An 18,282-nucleotide genomic window follows, 5' to 3' on the forward strand; every position below is an offset into this window, starting at 1 on the left:
TCGGCAAATCTCTCTGCAGCATACCCCAGTGTCTCCGGCATTTCCAGGTGTCAGTTGTTGCACAGCTTCCAGCGTTCCCAGCCGCTGCTGGGTTCCACTGCGCTCTAGTCACCAGTGCTTCTTGGAGTCAGCGTGGGCTGCAGGTCAAACGTCGCTCTCAAGTTATACAAGTCCTCAGTGTCTTTAACCCTCGCTCTCAAGTTATACAAGTCCTCAGTGTCTTTAACCCTCGCTCTCAAGGTATACAAGTCTTCAGTGTCTTTAACCCTCGCTCTCAAGTTCTTCAAATCATCAGTGTCTTTAACCACCGCTCTCAAGTTCTTCAAATCATCAGTGTCTTTCACCACCGCTCTCAAGTTCTTCAAATCATCAGTGTCTTTAACCACCGCTCTCAAGTTCTTCAAATCATCAGTGTCTTTCACCACCGCTCTCAAGTTCTTCAAATCATCAGTGTCTTTAACCACCGCTCTCAAGTTCTTCAAATCATCAGTGTCTCTAACCACCGCTCTCAAGTTCTTCAAATTATCAGAGTCTTAACCACCGCTCTCAAGTTCTTCAACTCATCAGTGTCTTTTAACCACCGCTCTCAAGTTATTCAGTCACCAGTATCTTTTACCGTCACTCACAAGTACTTCCTGGACATTTCTCCATACACTCCTTCTCTATTATGTGACATTGTGTTGCTCTCTTCCTGCAATAAAGTCCTTTAATATTTTCACCAAGCTTTTCTGTCAGAGTCCTGTATGAGGAAGACCTATATCAAGCCATCCCTGTTCCGACCCAACTGTGGTTCCTCTCCCCTACCATCGGGAGAACACCCGAGTTCACAACACCCCCAACCTAGGTCAGTGACATCCAGTATGATACAGGTATATCACTTGATGTCAGCGCTCATTTTTTTTTTAATATGTGAACAGCATATTTTTTTGGCCAAGGGGGAACCCACAGTGTTTAATGGAACATTTTTTGTATTACTTAGATACACTTCTGAAATCTAGCCAACAAACGCATAACTGAGACATTGTTCTCAGCCTCGCGTGCTGGAAGACTCTCCCATACTGTACCTCCACTATACTTCTCATGAAATATAACATGTACCATGGGAATCTGAGGGGGAGACAGTAGAAAACTCTTGCAAACCTAACATAGATTATACTGGTATAAGATATGCCACATCAGTGGTCCCCACCGAAAGACTAACGGAAAAGTATGATCAGGCGGGCATTGGACACACAAGAGGCTGCCATTTTGTGGGCTAAAGTAATATCAGATGTCACTAATCTCTCTCATTCCCTGATTAAATGGATGCCTACTGCCACCACAGTAGGTTGATAATGTACATATTCACAAAATTGCCTAATTTTCCACAATTTCCATATGTTATAAACCAATTCATTCCCTGTACTAGCAGCATTGCAAGTGTTGCCCTATGGAAACTTGCACTAAACCCATTTTCCATCTCTTCAAATAACAGTCTCCCCCCTCTCTCCCTCTCTACCATCAAGTTCTAAAAGGCTTCCAATTACAGTGTAGCTCCCCTGTTAGGGCAGATATCATTGTCCGCGGCTAATTTCTAAACGGTAACGCTGTACGAATTGTAACGCGCTGTCGTAATGAATATGAGAGATTTGTGTCGTCTCTTATTGATATTTTAGTGCGAGAATAACCATCCTTTTCATGTTTTGCCTCATAATGTTATTAGTTACAGTACAGGCTAATCCTTGAGAATTCAAGGCATTTTCATTCAGTAAACCCCTCTGCCTAACAAAGAGAAAAAAAAGAGAAAAAAAAGTTCAACTCGGATTTGCCTCACAGTGTTTGCAAATGAGCCGGTCACCCCAGCCTAGCTCTGCTGTCATTTTATCGCAATGAAAACCATTCGCTTTGATCAGAGATGCCTCTTAAAGCCGCCAGTTGTATAGTCTAACATCAATGAGATGCGCTTTTTAAGCTTTTTCCTCTTTCATTATCTTAAAGATAAAAAAAAGCAAGAAAGGGACAGGGGAAAAACGGTTCTAAGCTTCAGAGCGGAGATGATATTTAACAGTAATTTTTATTATTAGATTCCATCCTGTTTACAGAAGCAGCATGTACACGGGTGGTGGGGGTGATATTTGTGTAGGCTAGAGGGGAAGGGGGGGGGGGGGTTCCGGAATATGTTTGTTTGTTATGCCCTCTGGCTTTTTAACCTTTTAACTGCTGGAAAAGACAGCAGGGTGTCCCTTCTTAGCTAGGTGATGTGTGCCAGCTTCAAAGCGTGGCGACTGGCCAGGAAAGAATCATACATCCCTTGCTTTGAAGTATGTGGTGTGAGCACAACAAGATATTATCTGTCGGAGATATTGCTTTTTTTTAATACCTGCCATCCTCCTTTCAACAATTATTCTAAATCTGACATGGTCTTGCAGAACAGTAAATGGTGGCATGGCAGGGAATGGCAGCATAGGACATAGCAGGACTATAATGAATTGTGCTAGATATACATGAACAGCGCACCTCTGATGACAATAACACTGAATCTAACCATCCACTGCAGTACATACACTGAAGCATCAGGTAATCTACCTCGTGGATGACTGCACTGAATGAGTGTTAGTAATTCAAGCCTTCTTTACAGGATGGGTGGATCTTATTGCAGCAGACTCGGGGGTCTGAGGCAGCTTAGGCAAAAAAAAGTTTCCCTAGCCCTGGTACGGTAGCATACTCTGGTCCTCCACTGTTACACCCTGCCACACTATGCCAAATCTAGGTGTATGGTCATGGCCTCCTATTGATGTAGGTTCCCATGAGGAACCCGCCGTGTCATTTTTTCCAAAATGCTGGACATTCAAGCTGTGTTGAAAGTTACTGGTGGTGACATTATACATTAAATAAGTTAATGTGGAAGCAATTATACAGTGAATAATATAACATTTACCATGAAGGGACAGTTCTGACAAAATAAGAGGCAGAAGAATAAGGGTCAGAGATATTGTTTTGCATTTTTTTACTGTTTAGAAAGTTCTCATCTCTGCGTCTAGGCCTGTACCTACCCCGTGGTGCTCTGTGGGTCCTGCCACCAACATCAGTTACTGACCAATCACTGCACATATTAAGGTGCATACTGATGACATGACTCAGGAAATGGTAGGAAAGTACTGGGTAAAGCCCACAGTGACCAATCAACAACATGAATACAGTTTCACTTATTGCTACATAAATTAATTCAAAGTGAACTATAGTGTCACAGAGGGTTGGGGCTGTGTTACTGACGCAGGGATCTCGGCCGCAGAATGCCAGCGTGGGGGGCGAGCGCATCGAAGCCCCTTGCGGGCTCGGTGGCAAGCTGTGCTCGCAACAGGTTCTCTTCCCACTCTATGGGTGTCGTGGACACCCACGAGTGGGAATAGTCCCTTTTAGTTGGCATGCCGACTGTGGGGATTTTGAGGGTTCAGGATGCAGGCGGAGGTATTGTGATCGGCGGTCTCATAACTACATCCCAACACAGAACCAGGGCAGGGTAAATTCAGGGGGAACCTCGGAAGCTGTGCACATGGGAATTCTGTGTTTATGCACATTGAGGCTAAGGTAGAAATAATTGTTACTATTTAAAAATAAAGATCTTCAATAGTTTTCTGTTCCTGCAAATAAATATTAACATAGCATACTCAGCACACTTTCCTATATCTCCTGAACTTCTTGCATGAATGCTACAACATGGCATCCACTTAATTACACACCTCCCTGAACCCACATTGGCCCTCATTCCGAGTTGATCGCTATCTGCTTTCATTCGCAGCGCAGCGATCAGGGCAAAAAACGGCAACTCTGAGCATGCGTATGGGGCACACTGCGCACGCGCGTCGTACTTTCACAAAAGCTGATGCAGTTTTACACAAGCTCTAGCGACGCTTTTCAGTCGCACTGCTGGCCGCAGAGTGATTGACAGGAAGTGGGTATTTCTGGGTGGTAACTGACTGTTTTCGGGGAGTGTGTGAAAAAACGCAGGCGTGCCAGATAAAAACGCAGGAGTGGCTGGAAAAATGTAGGCGTGGCTGGGCGAACGCAGGGCGTGTTTGTGACGTCAAAAGAGGAACTAAATAGTCTGAAGTGATCGCAAGGTAGGAGTAGGTCTCGAGCTACTCAGAAACTGCACAATCTTTTTGTGTAGCAGCGCTGCGATCCTTTCGTTCGCACTTCTGCTAAGCTAAGATACACTCCCAGAGGGTGGCGGCTTAGCGTTTGCACTGCTGCTAAAAGCAGCTAGCGAGCGAACATCTCGGAATGAGGGCCATTGATTCATACGTTTAATGCATGCAAACAAGCACATAAATATTGAGCAACCTGTTTTTGACAAAAATAACGAACACAATTCAAAATTGGGGGCTGTAGGGGTTAACCATGCCACGCATGAAGAATTAATGAGGTTGTGCCATGTGAAACATCTGCTCTCTCCTTTGCACTCCTAGCCCCCTTCAGCCTCTGATCCGATTTTATGCCGTCCTTAATTTAAAGCAAAGAAATCCCCTTTAGATTTTTTTTCTGATCTCTCATCCAACCTCAAATATTTCCGAAACATCAAAAACAAGTTTGCAACCAATAAACCCAGTGACTTTGAAAACAGAGGAAAAAGGGACAGAGCCTTCACTCGGCGAGACTGTATTACAACCTCTTTGATCAGCTGTGCGCTCTTAATGAAAAGCACTTAATGAAAACGATCAGATGGCTATTTAAAAAAATAATAATACTTTTTTTGGATTGTTTTGTATGTGATTAGTCTTTATGGTGATAACCTTTATAAAACGTGATCTAAAATTACACCCTAGCTTTGGTGCCCCTTTGATGCCCCCTGCCTGGCTCTTTTAGTTGGGCTTCTCACTAAAGACATACGCTGCACCCAGATAAAGCACTTCACAGCAATATCAAGGCTTGAAAATCCCGTGGCTATTTTCTGCCTTTTGTTTTGATGTCTTCAAGTTCCTTTGAAATTAGCATATCCTTTTCATAGGCTGCTTCTGATGAGAGTAACCCTTTTGGCATAATGTATTTACTGAAAGTCCTAAATACTGGGATATAGTATACGGGAAGATTTCAAAACAATAAAATACAGCCTTGTCCTCTTTTTGTTTTCTAAATCTCAGAGCTTCTACATTTATTAAGGAAGAATAAAACATGTTGTGCAGAGTTGTGTGACTTGATCATCCTCAAACAGTTTTACAGACAGTAAAATGCACCTGCCTCTTGTTGTATGGTTTGCAGCCATTTGTGATTGGTCATTTGCTAAATACTACATTATATAACCTTTCCTGATTGGTCAGTGAGAGTCTAGGGCAATCTGTATGTTCAAATAAGTCTCTAGTTGCAGTTTGTGTAGATTAAAACAGGGGAAAAGCTGCCACACATGTTCTAATTTTATTGCCAAATATTGTAGCTTTTTATTCCTGTGGCTTAATATGTACAAAGTATTTCTTTGTTGTTGGATCCTACCCACTTGAGTGTTGAATATTTAAGTTGTAAAAAAAACCTAGTAGTCTGGTCTCCAAAATCTCTTTACTAATCAGTGCTTCTAGATTTTTAGATTCTTACTTTTCATGCTCAAAATGTTTTTGGTTTGTAGTTTATGCAAGGTGGGAGCATAAAGATAAAGGTGGCTGGCCACAAATGGTAATATTTTTTAAACGATATTGACGTTTTTGACGGATTAGTACGACATATCATTTAAAAAGTGTCCGTGTGTGGGCATGATAACGATGCAATGCGCGCACCAGTTGGTCTTGGTTGCTGATACCTTCTACATGTAGAGAGATCACGACCTGTCTTTCATGATTTGGGGCACATCAATCCGTGTGTAGGCACGATGAACGATGTCATGGACGACGATCGATTTTGTGGCACTTTGCATGGCCACTACCCTTCTCCATTTTGTGTCAGATGATGGGGGCTTGAGGAGAAAAAAAACAGCAGCATTCATCTTCCTGGGTGATTTGGCTGAAGTTGTTGTGAGTGTACAGCGTTGTAGCACAAATGTATTCCCCTGCACCACCCATGCCACTGCCCCACCAATGTTAATGATGCCACTGCCCCACCAATGTTATTCTCTAAAAACACACTAATGCCTTCCGGGGAAAGGTGAACACTGTCTTCCCTATAAAAATGGCTGTTACGAAGAACCAGCAGGGGATGCCGAACTACCAAACCACCCATGACCTTAACATACACAGACACCACAGAATTAACCTTCTTATGAGCCTTTCCTATGGCAGATAAGCGAACAGCACCCCGCCAGTGAAAGCGGGGTACAATATCTGACCACACCACTCTCACTTGAGGCCAAGAGGCTCGCAAAGCCACCAAATCCATCACCAAATCCGTCTTGACGCTTAGGATGAGGTTGATGCCCTTAACTCGACCCAAGTCATTCCCGCCAAGGTGAATGACGATCCAGTCGGGCCGGCCCCACCTTCATTCTTGACGGAAAAGAAGCCAAAGCAAACCATCCCAACGCAAATCTCTCAGTACTCAGGAGGGAGACTCCCGAGGAAGACCCAGTATAGTAGAGTACAGGGGTTAAAGTGAGCCGGAACATTCCGTCAGTTCCACTTTGAGACGGAATGCAGTTCTGCCTCCCCCGGCTCACCTAACCCGATGTCCCGGCTCTGCAGGGAGATGCCAGGCTATCGCTGAGATTGCGTTACCAGCGGGCACCCGTCTCCCTCTCCACAGCGGCAGCTGGAGGCAGGAGCTCACTACTGAGCTCCTGCTTCTGGCTCTGTCAGTGCGCACTATGGGAGAGACGTCATGACGTCTCTCCCATAGTACCGAGGAGCGGACGCCCAGAGAGGACTGTGGTGGGAGCGGGGCTTGGTGAGTATGGTGCCTCTCCCCCCCCCCCCCCCCACTATCCCTCCCATATGTGTACTAGTAGCAGCGCTTCTACTGGGGACAAGTTACTGGGGGGCTTTACTACTGGGGAAAACTACGGAGAGGCAAACTACTGGGGGGCTTTAGTACGGGGGGCAAACTCCTGGGGGGCTTTACTGCTGGGGGCAAACTACAAGGGGGCAAGCTACAAAGGGGCAAACTACTGGGGGGCTAAACTACTGGCAGCATTACTACTGGGGGCTAAACTACAAGGGGGCATAACTACAGGAGCTAAACTACTGGGGGTATAACTACAAGGAGGAAAACTACTGGGGGCATTACTAACGGGGGTAAACTACATGGGGGCTAAACTACAGGGGCTAAACAACTGGGGGCACAACTGCAGGGGGCATTACCACTGGGGGCTAAACTACATGGGTCAAACTAAAGGAGGGCAAAACTACTGGGGGCATTACCACTGGGAGGCTAAACTAAAGGGGGGGGAGTAAATTACTGGGGTCATAACTGCAGGGGCATTACCAGTGGGGGCATGACTACTGGGGCTAAACGACTGGGGGCATTACTACAGGCAACATTACTACTGGGGGCAATACTAGACAGGAGCATTACCATTATGGGCATTACTGATGGGGTGCACTGCTAATGAGGGCATTGTAAAGGGGGCACTTCATAAGAGGCACCACTCCTCGGGACATAAGGGGCACTACTATTGCGGGCATTGCATAAGGGGCACTAATGTGGGCATTGTATAAGGGGTGCTACTGCTGTGGGCATTACTGTATGGGCCGACAAAGAAGCTGAGCTCCCCCCCGCCCTCCGTCGCTCTGCCCCTACCATCGCCACCGCACTGGAAGCCCTGGTTCCAGACTCCCAGCTGCAGCGGATCTGGGACCAGGCCGGCTTTATTATCCCTGCCGCCGCATCGAGCTCCTGTGACCGCGGCGCTACTAGTTCAAATCTGTCGCTGATTGGCTGCCGGTCCGACACAGTTTTGAAATATTAGCGCCGTGGTCACATGAGCTCGATGCGGGTGCAGGGATAATAAAGCCAGCCTGGTTCCAGATCCACTGCAGCCACCCTCAGCCTCCTCTGCCGCCCCGCCCTCGGACCTCTGCATGCCCACAGCCTCCTCCTCTGCACTATCTCCGAGGCCCACAGCCTCCTCCACTCCACACCTACCACAGCCTACTCATCCACCGCACCGCAGACCACTGCAGCTGCTAAACAGGTAATCTTACCCTGCTGCCTTTCTCTCTCCCTAGTCCTTACTGTATGCCCTTGCTGTCACTCTCCATGTCCCTGCTGTCACATTCCATGTCCCTGCTGTCATTTTCCATGCCCCTGCTGTCACTCTCCCTGTCACTCTGTCACTCTATAATGTGAATTTCGGCTCATACCGTGTGCTATAATGTGAATTTCGGCTCATACCGTGTGGTATAATGTGAATTTCGGCTCATACTGTGTGGTATAATGTGAATTTCGGCTCATACTGTGGGGTATAATGTGAATTTCGGCACATTCTGTATGCTATAATGTGAATTTCGGCTCATACCATGTGCTATAATATGAATTTCTGCTCATACTGTGTGCTATAATGTGAATTTCGGCTCATTCTGTGTGCTATAATGTGAATTTCGACTCATATCGTGTGCTATAATGTGAATTTCTGCTCATACTGTGTGCTATAATGTGAATTTCGGCTCATTCTGTGTGCTATAATGTGAATTTCGACTCATATCGTGTGCTATAATGTGAATTTCGGCTCATACTGTGTGCTATAATGTGAATTTCTGCTCATTCTGTGTGCTATAATGTGAATTTCGGCTTATTCTGTGTGCTATAATGTGAATTTCGGCTAATACCGTGTGCTATAATGTGAATTTGGCTCATACTGTGTGGTGTAATGTGAATTTGGCCCATACTGTGTGGTGTAATATGAATGTGGCTCATACTGTGTGGTATAATGTGAATTTCGGCTCATACTGTGTGGTATAATGTGAAAGGGGTCCTACTATTGTGGTGCATAATGTGTATAAGGGGTATATGGTGTTGTAAACTACACTGAAGGGCACGCCTCCTTGTGCATGGTCACACCCTTTTTTCAGGAACGTGAGCGCCTTCGGCGCGCACATAATTACAACCTTCACTTTTCCATACCCCCACTTCAAAATTTCCACTTGGGTGCTACTACTGTGGGCATTATTACTATTGTGTGACCACGCCCCTTTCTTTTTGAGACCACACCCTTTTTGCCGCGTGCGCCTACGGCACGTGCAATACCTTTATTACATGGGCACCGTGGGGAGGGGGGTGAGTTCCACCACCTCTCTAGGACCACTTTAAGCACTGGTAGAGTAGTGATGATTGTTATGCTCAGTGCCTAACACTGACAGCAGATTCACCTCTTCTTCATCTGGTTCCATTCTGTTCTTTACCCTCTATCTGTGGCGGTTAATGATATTTTGTCTCAACAAGTATACATTTACAATTGATGCTCTAACACACAGACAAATTTTTTTTTTTTAACATCAATATTTTTTATTGAGAAAAGAATAACAGTTTTATGGGGTACAAAAAGAAAAACGGGGGCGAGTGGTACATCATACAGCATATCAAGGAGGTAAAAAAAGGGGGGTACAGGAGGGGAGGAGGGGGTGGGGAGTATCCAGTAAGTTCAAAATGCATATACTTCCATAATCTAGATAGGAGTCAAGAGAAACATCCAAAGGGAAAAGGGACATGATACACCCTGCAAATGTACACACAATATTAGAGATCGTAAAAGTTTGGGGTGAGAAGTACAGAGATGTACCAATAATAACACAAAGGGAAACATACATTTCGGCACAATAAGAGGAGGTTGTTAAGGAGGAAAACAGAGGGGACAGGTACGAATATAAAACCTAGTGGAAACCTGGGTGGAGAAAGGAGTGGTAAGATCTATGATATTTTGGGAAGGAATTCCGGGAAGTAGATATACAAACTCATTACTCACTGTCCGGTTGCTCAATTAAACTACAGTGAGAATGATCACTTGAGGATGGGTTGCGAAAGTAAATGGATCCCTCGCCATCAGCAACATACTGCTGCCATGAGGACCAGTTCTTCCTGGGAGAAGTGGTGTTGTTGGGGGGTGGGGGGTAAATCACCATAAGGTAGTGGTGATTTGTTTTGTGGATAACTTTTAGTAAAGTGGGGGACGTAGGGTGCTTCCAAAGCTGGGCCAGATTAGTGTGAGCAGCAATTAAAATGTGGCCTAAGACGTACCTGCTGGAGGGGGGACAGAAGGGGGAACAATGTGAAGTTACGCCAAAGGTTGGGTCTGGGGTAAGGTGAGTTTTAAGGACTCTATTGATCAAGCCAAAGACATCAGACCAATACTTAGTAATTTGTGGACAGGACCAAAATATATGGAAAATGTGTCCTACCGATCCGCAGAGCCTCCAACAGTTATTGCTACAGGAGGGCCAAAACCTGTGTAGTCGGTCGGGGGTCAGATATAATATGTGGATTAGTTTTATGTGCATCTCGGTGTGGTTCAAGCATCGAGACATGGAATGGGAGGCTAAGAAAATATTTTGCCATTCAGTCGGAGACAGCGCTTTACTTAAATCTGATTCCCATTTTAATTGTGCATTAGATTTGGAGGGGGAAACAGGAATAACCAATAGTCTATACCAGAACGTGATGTCACCTCTAGATTTATTTAAGGAAAGACGAGAGAAAAACAGATGTGAGGTCGTGTCTGGTGTTAGCAAGGTATTGGGAACCGATCTCCACCAATGTGCGACTTGCAAGTAGTGAAAGTGTTCGGAAGTGGGTAGGGAGAATTTTAGTTGGAGGGTTGGGAAGGGCAGCAGAATGAGTCCGTCAAGCACATAACCTAGGCATGATATACCTGCTTGTTTCCATTTAGAGAGATTCAGATGGGGTATCATCTTCGTGAGTGTAGTAACGGAGATCTGAGTAATGCAACAGGATGGGGACTTAAGAGTGGCGAATAGTTTGTCACAGGTGGTTAGTGTAGCTTGTGTGGATGGGAGCAGGCGCGGGAGGGCAGGTCAGAGCATCTTGGGGATACGGAATAGATCTGCAAGAGGGAGTGAGTGAGCTCTAGCTTGTTCAAGTGCTACCCAACCTATCTGAGTATTGACATTAAAATAGTATTTAAGGGAGGCCAGAAGAGACGCTTCCTGATATAGAGAGATGTCGGGCAGACATAGACCTCCCAACGCTCTTGGTAGAACCATCCTAGAATGTGCTAACGAGGGAGGTTTTGAAGACCAGACATATCTAGACATTATAGAGGAACAGGTTCGGAGAGCCTTCTGTGGAAAGTTATATGGGATCGGTGGGACAAGTACATTTGCTTGGGTAATAGAGACATTTTAAACGCGGCCATACGGCCAAGCCAGGAGACCTCGTATGGCACCCAGGAGCTCGTTAGGGCTTCTAGTGTCTCTATTAGAGGGGAAATATTGGAGGCGAAGACATCAGGAGTATGAGTTGGGATGTTAATACCCAGGTATTTTATCATGTGTTTCTGCCAATTATATGGGTAAGAAGATTGGAGGGCTGGCAAGGAGTGAGATAGGTTGATGGGCAAGGCATCTGTCTTTGTGGTGTTGAGCTTGTAGTAGGAAGCCAAGCCATATGCATCTAAAGTAGAATGTAAGAGAGGAAGAGTATTGATGGGGTCAGAAATAAAGAGAACATCGTCCGCAAATAGACTTAATGTATGTCGTGAGGAACCAAATTGCAATGCTGGAAATTGGGGATTGTCCCGGATCGCAATGGCTAGGGGTTCAATTGATAAGACAAATATTAGAGGGGAGTGGGGGCAGCCTTGTCTGGTACCATTTGTGATTAAAGAGGAGTCGGAAATGAATCCATTGCTGAACACCCGGGCCATGGGGGAGCTATACAGCGCTAAGATAGAGGTCAAGATACGACCTTTAAAGCCAAAGCGAAGAAGAACTTCACGTATATACTCCCAATTCAGCCTATCGAAGGCCTTCTCAGCATCCAGGGATAGCAAGAGAAGGCCCTGATCATTCGAGAGTGAGTCAATCAAGTAAAAGACTCTGCGTGTATTATCCAACGCCTGTCTTCCTGACACAAAGCCAGTTTGGTCCGGGTGTATCAGCAATGGAAGAATTTGGTTGATATGTGATGCTATCAGTTTGGCGTAGAGTTTGATGTCGCAATTAAGCAGTGCAATAGGGCGATAGTTATGGACGTAGGCTGGATCCTTGCCGGGCTTGGGAATAGTGACTATACGTGCTTCCAATAATTCTGATGGGAGGGTGCCTAGACCTGAGAATGCATTAAACAGGACAGTCAAATGGGGGGAAAGAATATCATGAAATGTAGTATAAAAATCAGTAATAAACCCATCTGGGCAAGGGGCCTTGTTACGAGGAGATGTCTTAATGGTTGCGGAGATTTCAGCAGTAGACCATGGGGCATTAAGTGCGGATAATTGTTCCAGGGTGAGAGTGGGAAAAGAAAGGCTATCTAAGAAAGAAGAAATAGAGAGCGGGGTAGGTTGAGAAGTTGAAGGGTCAGCCTGCAAGTTGTAAAGTTTGGCGGAATATTGTGCAAATTGGTTTATGTCCTTGGGATTTAAAATCTTTTGCTTTGAAGGAGAGTAGAGGAATTTGATTTTATTTCTAGCCTGTTGGGCTCGCAATTTACGGGTCAACATTCTATCAGATATATTGCCTAGGAGATAAAACTTCTGCCTCATCCTATTCAATGCCGCTTAGGTACGAGCAAGAAGTAGTTTTTGGAGTTGACAACGAACAGCAGAAATTTCTTTTTTAAGAGTTCTAGAGGGATTGGCTATATTCCTTGATTCGAGATCGGACAATTCATCCTCTAGTTTTGACTGTAATTGAAGGGCTTGTTTTTTGAGGGTGGTGCCAGCTTGGATGGCCGCGCCACGGGTGACAGCTTTAAAGGCACACCAGTGGTTTATAGTGGAAGTGTCCTGGGTGGAATTAGTAGCTAAATAAGAGTTTATAGAGTCAAGGATAAGTTTCTTGGACAAAGGATTATTCAAGAGATAGGGTTAGAGGCGCCACTGTCTCAAAGGGTAACGAGTGTCGTGGTGATTCCATTTCCAGAGAACGGGGGCGTGGTCAGACCAAGTGATCGGAAGAATATCAACATCCCCAGTTCTCTGGAGAGACCATTTATCACACAGAATCAAATCTATCCTGGAATAGGAGTTGTGAACTGGGGAGTGGAACGTGTATTCCTGACCCGAGGGGTTTCGGGTTCTCCAGCTATCGTATAGATCAAACTCTGTGAGCAGATTGCGGAAGGCTAAGGAGAGGCCGGATTGAGCAGATGGGATGGGGTGGGAGGGGTAACGGGATTTGTCTAGCTTCGGATCTAAAACTAAGGGGTATATTTACAAAGATTCGTGTTTTGGCCGTTTTGAAAAGTGTTTGAACTCGAATGGTATCGGGTGCATTTTACTGCAACTTTTTGAATCCTGATACGATCATTCACTAAGCTGCCGAGTTTTGCACAATCGTTTTTTCCGATGTCAATGTGATTCGTAATATCAGGCAGTGTTTTACGGGAGTGATGAGTAAAACACTGCCTGACAAAACACAAGGAATCCCGGCCGGATCTGTGAGATCTGTGCAGGGCTTCATTGTGTACCTTAAAAAGTTGATTAAAGTCTTAAAAATTCTGAAAAAAATTGCGTGGGGTCCCCCCTCCTAAGCATAACCAGCCTCGGGCTCTTTGAGCCGGTCCTGGTTGAAAAAATATGGGGGGAAAAATGACAGGGGTTCCCCCATATTTAATCAACCAGCACCGGGCTCTGCGCCTGATCCTGGTTCCAAAAATACGGGGGACAAAAAGCGTAGGGGTCCCCCGTATGTTTTAAACCAGCACCGGGCTCCACTAGCCAGGAACATAATGCCACAGCCGGGGGACACTTTTATACTGGTCCCTGCGGCCCTGGCATTACATACCCGACTAGTCACCCCTGGCCGGGGTACCCTGAAGGAGTGGGAACCCCTTAAATCAAGGGGTCCCCCCTCCAGCCACCCAAGGGCCAGGGGTGAAGCCCGAGGCTGTCCCCCCATCCAAGGGCGGCGGATGGGGGGCTGATAGCCTTGTGAAAAAATGTGAATATCGTTTTTAGTAGCAGTACTACAAGTCCCAGCAAGCCTCCCCCGCAAGCTGGTACTTGGAGAACCACAAGTACCAGCATGCGGTGGATAACCGGGCCCGCTGGTACCTGTAGTACTACTACTAAAAAAATACCCCCCAAAAAACAGAACACACACACCGTGAAAGTACAAGTTTATTACATACATGCACACCTCCATACACACATACTTACCTATGTTCCCACGAGGCTCGGTCCTCTTCTCCATGTAGAATCCTCGGGGTACCTGTGAAAAAAATTATACTCACATAATCCAGTGTAGAATCAGACCTTTGTATAATCCACGTACTTGGCAAAATAATAAAACGGAAACCCGACCACGCACTGAAAGGGGTCTCATGTTTACACATGGGACCCCTTTCCCCGACTGCCAGGACCCCCCCCCCCTGACTCCTGTCAAAGAGGGTCCCTTTAGCCAATCAGGGAGCGCCACGTCGTGGCACTCTCCTGATTGGCTGTGTGCTCCTGTAGTGTCTGTCAGGCAGCACACGGCACAGATACAATGTAGCGCCTATGCGCTCCATTGTAGCCAATGGTGGGAACTTTGCGGTCAGCGGTTGACCGAAAGAAACCTCACCGCTGACCGCAAAGTTCCCACCATTGGCTACAATGGAGCGCATAGGCGCTACATTGTATCTGTGCCGTGTGCTGCCTGACAGACAGGCAGGTGGGGGGTGGCCGTTACTATTGTGCCTAGGGGCCGCCTCACCCCTATAGCCACCTCTGACCATCAGAACTATACTAAAAAAAAACTTATATTTGTAGTCATCAGTGATCGTGCCAAGTCCAAAAAAAAGTTTAAAAACTCTCACGTTTAAAAATTGGGGTCCTACCTGTCCTTTTCTGGGTCCCATTGGAATGAAGGCTTTTATTAATCTTATTATAAAAATATAAAAACACAGACTTGATTTGGACACTACAAAGTGTTGAAAGGGGGATGATGGGGTGACAATGCTGCTGGGCTGTGTAGCATACAGGACACTGAACCAGAGCTGTAACTATACATTTTGGCACCCTAAAGCAGAAAGCGAATTGGTGCTCCCGTTTGTATACAGGAAAGCATTGATAGTGCGCGCCGAAGGCGCGCTTCAAAAATGTAGGGCCGTTGCTTCGTGGGGAAGGGGCGTGGCCACATAATAGTGGCAATTCACATTACACCACACAGTAGTGCAGCTTATACACATTGCACCAGGTAGAGCACGTTATACAAATTGTGCCAGGTAGAGCACTTATATACATTGCGCCAGGTAGAGCTCCTTATACACATTGCGCCAGGTAGAGCTCCTTAAACTCTTTGCACCAGGCAGAGCACGTTATACACTTTGCGTCAGGCAGAGCACGTTATACACTTTGCGCCAGGCAGAGCACGTTGTACACTTTGCACCAGGCAGTGCACATTATACACATTGTGCCAGGCAGAGCACTGAGACACATTGCACAAGGAGGAGCACTGAGACACATTGCACCAGGTAGAGAACTGAGACACATTGCACCAGGTAGAGCACTGAGACACATTGCAGTAACCTCCTCAGACCCCCCCCCCCCAGACAGCGTCGCAGGAACCCCCTCTAGCAAGCCCATCCACCACCCCACACACAGCCTGCTGCAGCCTGGGCACACATGCCGCTGGGGGGAGGAGGGACGGACACCAGGCTGGGGGCACAGGGCAGATGCGGAGCGGCACTCACCGTTGTAGAGGAGGATGCTGTGCCGGGCAAGTGGGGCCAGTCTCTTGGTGCTGGCGGCGGAGACAGGATCAGCGAGCAGCGGGGAGGAGGTGGAGCAGTGCCGGGTGAACCAAGCCATTCTGCCAGCGCTGCAGTACAGATTCATGGTGCTGGCGGCGGAGCCCAGCCCAGGTCAGCGCGCAGCGCCGTGGTGAGGGGGATTCAAACCGTGTCGGACTGGCGGGAGACACCGCAGGCAGATGCTGCTCCTCCCTGCTCCACGCTGACCCTGCCGCACACAGATCCAGATGAGCGCATCTAAACGGTAGTCCCAGGAAGCCGTTTCTGGGTAAAATACGCACCATAGCGCCTTTTTGCAATCACCGGTCATATGATCCGCTGTGGGCAGATCCAGATCTGGGTTATGTGGATATGCTTCCCATAAATAGCACCCCCACAGTTTGGGAACTGCCTGTCGAATTAATCAGGGATGGCTTGCAACTCCTCCATGGTTGACGGAAATTAGAATAAAAACATGATATCTCCCCTCCAATAGTGCTCTACAACAGACCTGGACCTCTAACTCACCCCACAAATGGCTGCCAGGAGTGAATGCGAGGATGAATCCAGTCAACCACCAAGCAAGAGGAGATATCGGTGCAAAACAACAACCTATCACTCAACATCATCTCTACTAAAGCAGGTGGAACAGGCACTACAAAAACTACCTGATGTTTTTGACAACCTAGGCACCCATATAGTCTGTTCTATATGTTTTATGGATCCAGATCAGCAAATCCACTTTGAGCGGCTCCTGTACGACATGGTGATATAGGGGAAAAACAAGCAGTTGTCCGGTACCACATGCCTTACTAAAGAAATTCTGCCCCAGCCATCTGTGCAGCCCGTTCAGGCTATTGGTCCCTCCCCATCACAGTATAACCTCCCAGCCACCTACCAGCCTACTATAGTGATGGGCCCAACCCCATCCCATCCTACTCTGCAACCAACTTACCCTACTCCACAACCCACTTACCCTACCCCCAAACCACCTACCCAACACCCCTACTCACCCTACCACCCAACCCACTTACTCTACTCCCCAATACACTTACCCTACCATCCAACCCACCTACCCTACCACCCAACCCACTTACCCTACTCTCCAACCCACGTGCTGTACTCCCCAACCCACTTGCCCTACTTTCCAACCAACTTGCCCTACTCCACAACCCACTTGCCCTACTCCACAACACTCAGAGGCAATCTACAGAGCAATGCTGGAGGCAGATAAGGAGTCACCTCAGTTTTCTAAATTTAAATTTTAATCCAAAAATGTGATTTTATTAACCAAGTATCAAAAAGTTTTATCTCTCCTAATGGCTACTCTATAATATATGGGGGAAATGATGCTGATTGAACACACGTTCACTAAACACATGGTGTAAGGACAGATTGTTGGAACCTGGGGCCTCAATCTAGACTTGCGACATGTGTTTCTTGACCTATTCAAAACGGACCTACCATATATCATAGAGCTGCATACAGTAGCTATAGGGATAGATAACACTTGTTGATAATGCAGCTTTAACAAAATGCAGCAATGTTGGTTGCCATAGTTTATGCAATGGAACCATGTTGGTTGCCATAGTTTACACAATGTAACCATGGGGGTCATTCCGAGTTGATCGCTAGCTGTCGTTGTACGCAGCGCAGCGATCCGGCTAAAAATCGGCATTTCTGCGCATGCGTATGCACCGTAATGTAAACGCGCGACGTACAGGTACAATGTCCTTTGTGGTTTTGCACAGGTTCTAGCGAAGCTTTCAGTCGCACTGGAGGACGCAAGAAGATTGACAGGAAGGGGGCGTTTCTGGGCGACAACTGACCATTTTCAGGGAGTGTTTGGAAAAACGTAGGCGTGCCAGGAAAAATGCAGGCGTGGCTGGGCGGGTGTGTGACGTCAAAAGCCATCCCTCCATCGTTAGAATCAACGCACACGAAGAGTAAGTCCAGGGCTGGTCTTGTTTTGCACAAAATGTTTTTGCAGGCGCTCTGCTGCACATGCGTTCGTACTTCTGCAAAGCAAATATACACTTCCCGGTGGGCGGCGACAATGCGTTTGCACGGCTGCTAAAAACTGCTAGCGAGCGATCAACTCGGAATGACCCCCCATGTTGCTTGCCATAGTTTAAAAAATGCAGCCATGGTGGTTGTGGATTTTTTTACATTCTTTGTGAAAAAATAAAAAACTATTTCCTGCACGAGAAAAACATGTGTAGCGTTTTTACTTACCTTACATTACATTCACAGTGGCTTTGCAGGTCTCTGGGATGATGACGCCCAAAGCTTGTGGGAAGATTAGGGTCCCAAATTTCAGGTCTTCCAGTGACCTTCCTGTAGCCAGGAAGTGCAGGGTACCCACCAGCCTCTCCTCAGCAGGGATGGCCTTCCCCATATTAGTATTCTGCCTCCGGTTGTAGGGAGTCATCAGACTAAGCAACTCCTGGAAGGTGGCATCATCCATACGCAGGAAGTTGCAGTAGTCATCTGGATTGTTTT

The 18,282-nt window shown here is 46.6% G+C and overlaps 1 long non-coding RNA gene across 1 annotated transcript in view; it reads left to right on the forward strand.

Moving 5' to 3' along the window:
- LOC135057921 (uncharacterized) overlaps window positions 1–17,977 on the forward strand; it is a 72,355-nt gene extending 54,378 nt beyond the window's left edge. Inside the window, exon 3 of the long non-coding RNA XR_010244464.1 lies at window positions 16,277–17,977. This is a non-coding gene — a long non-coding RNA (uncharacterized LOC135057921). The remainder of the gene's footprint in view (window positions 1–16,276) is intronic.
- The last annotated feature ends 305 nt before the right edge of the window (window positions 17,978–18,282 follow it).

This window comes from Pseudophryne corroboree, chromosome 3, assembly GCF_028390025.1.
Source record: "Pseudophryne corroboree isolate aPseCor3 chromosome 3, aPseCor3.hap2, whole genome shotgun sequence".
Classification (NCBI taxonomy): Eukaryota; Metazoa; Chordata; class Amphibia; order Anura; family Myobatrachidae; genus Pseudophryne; species Pseudophryne corroboree.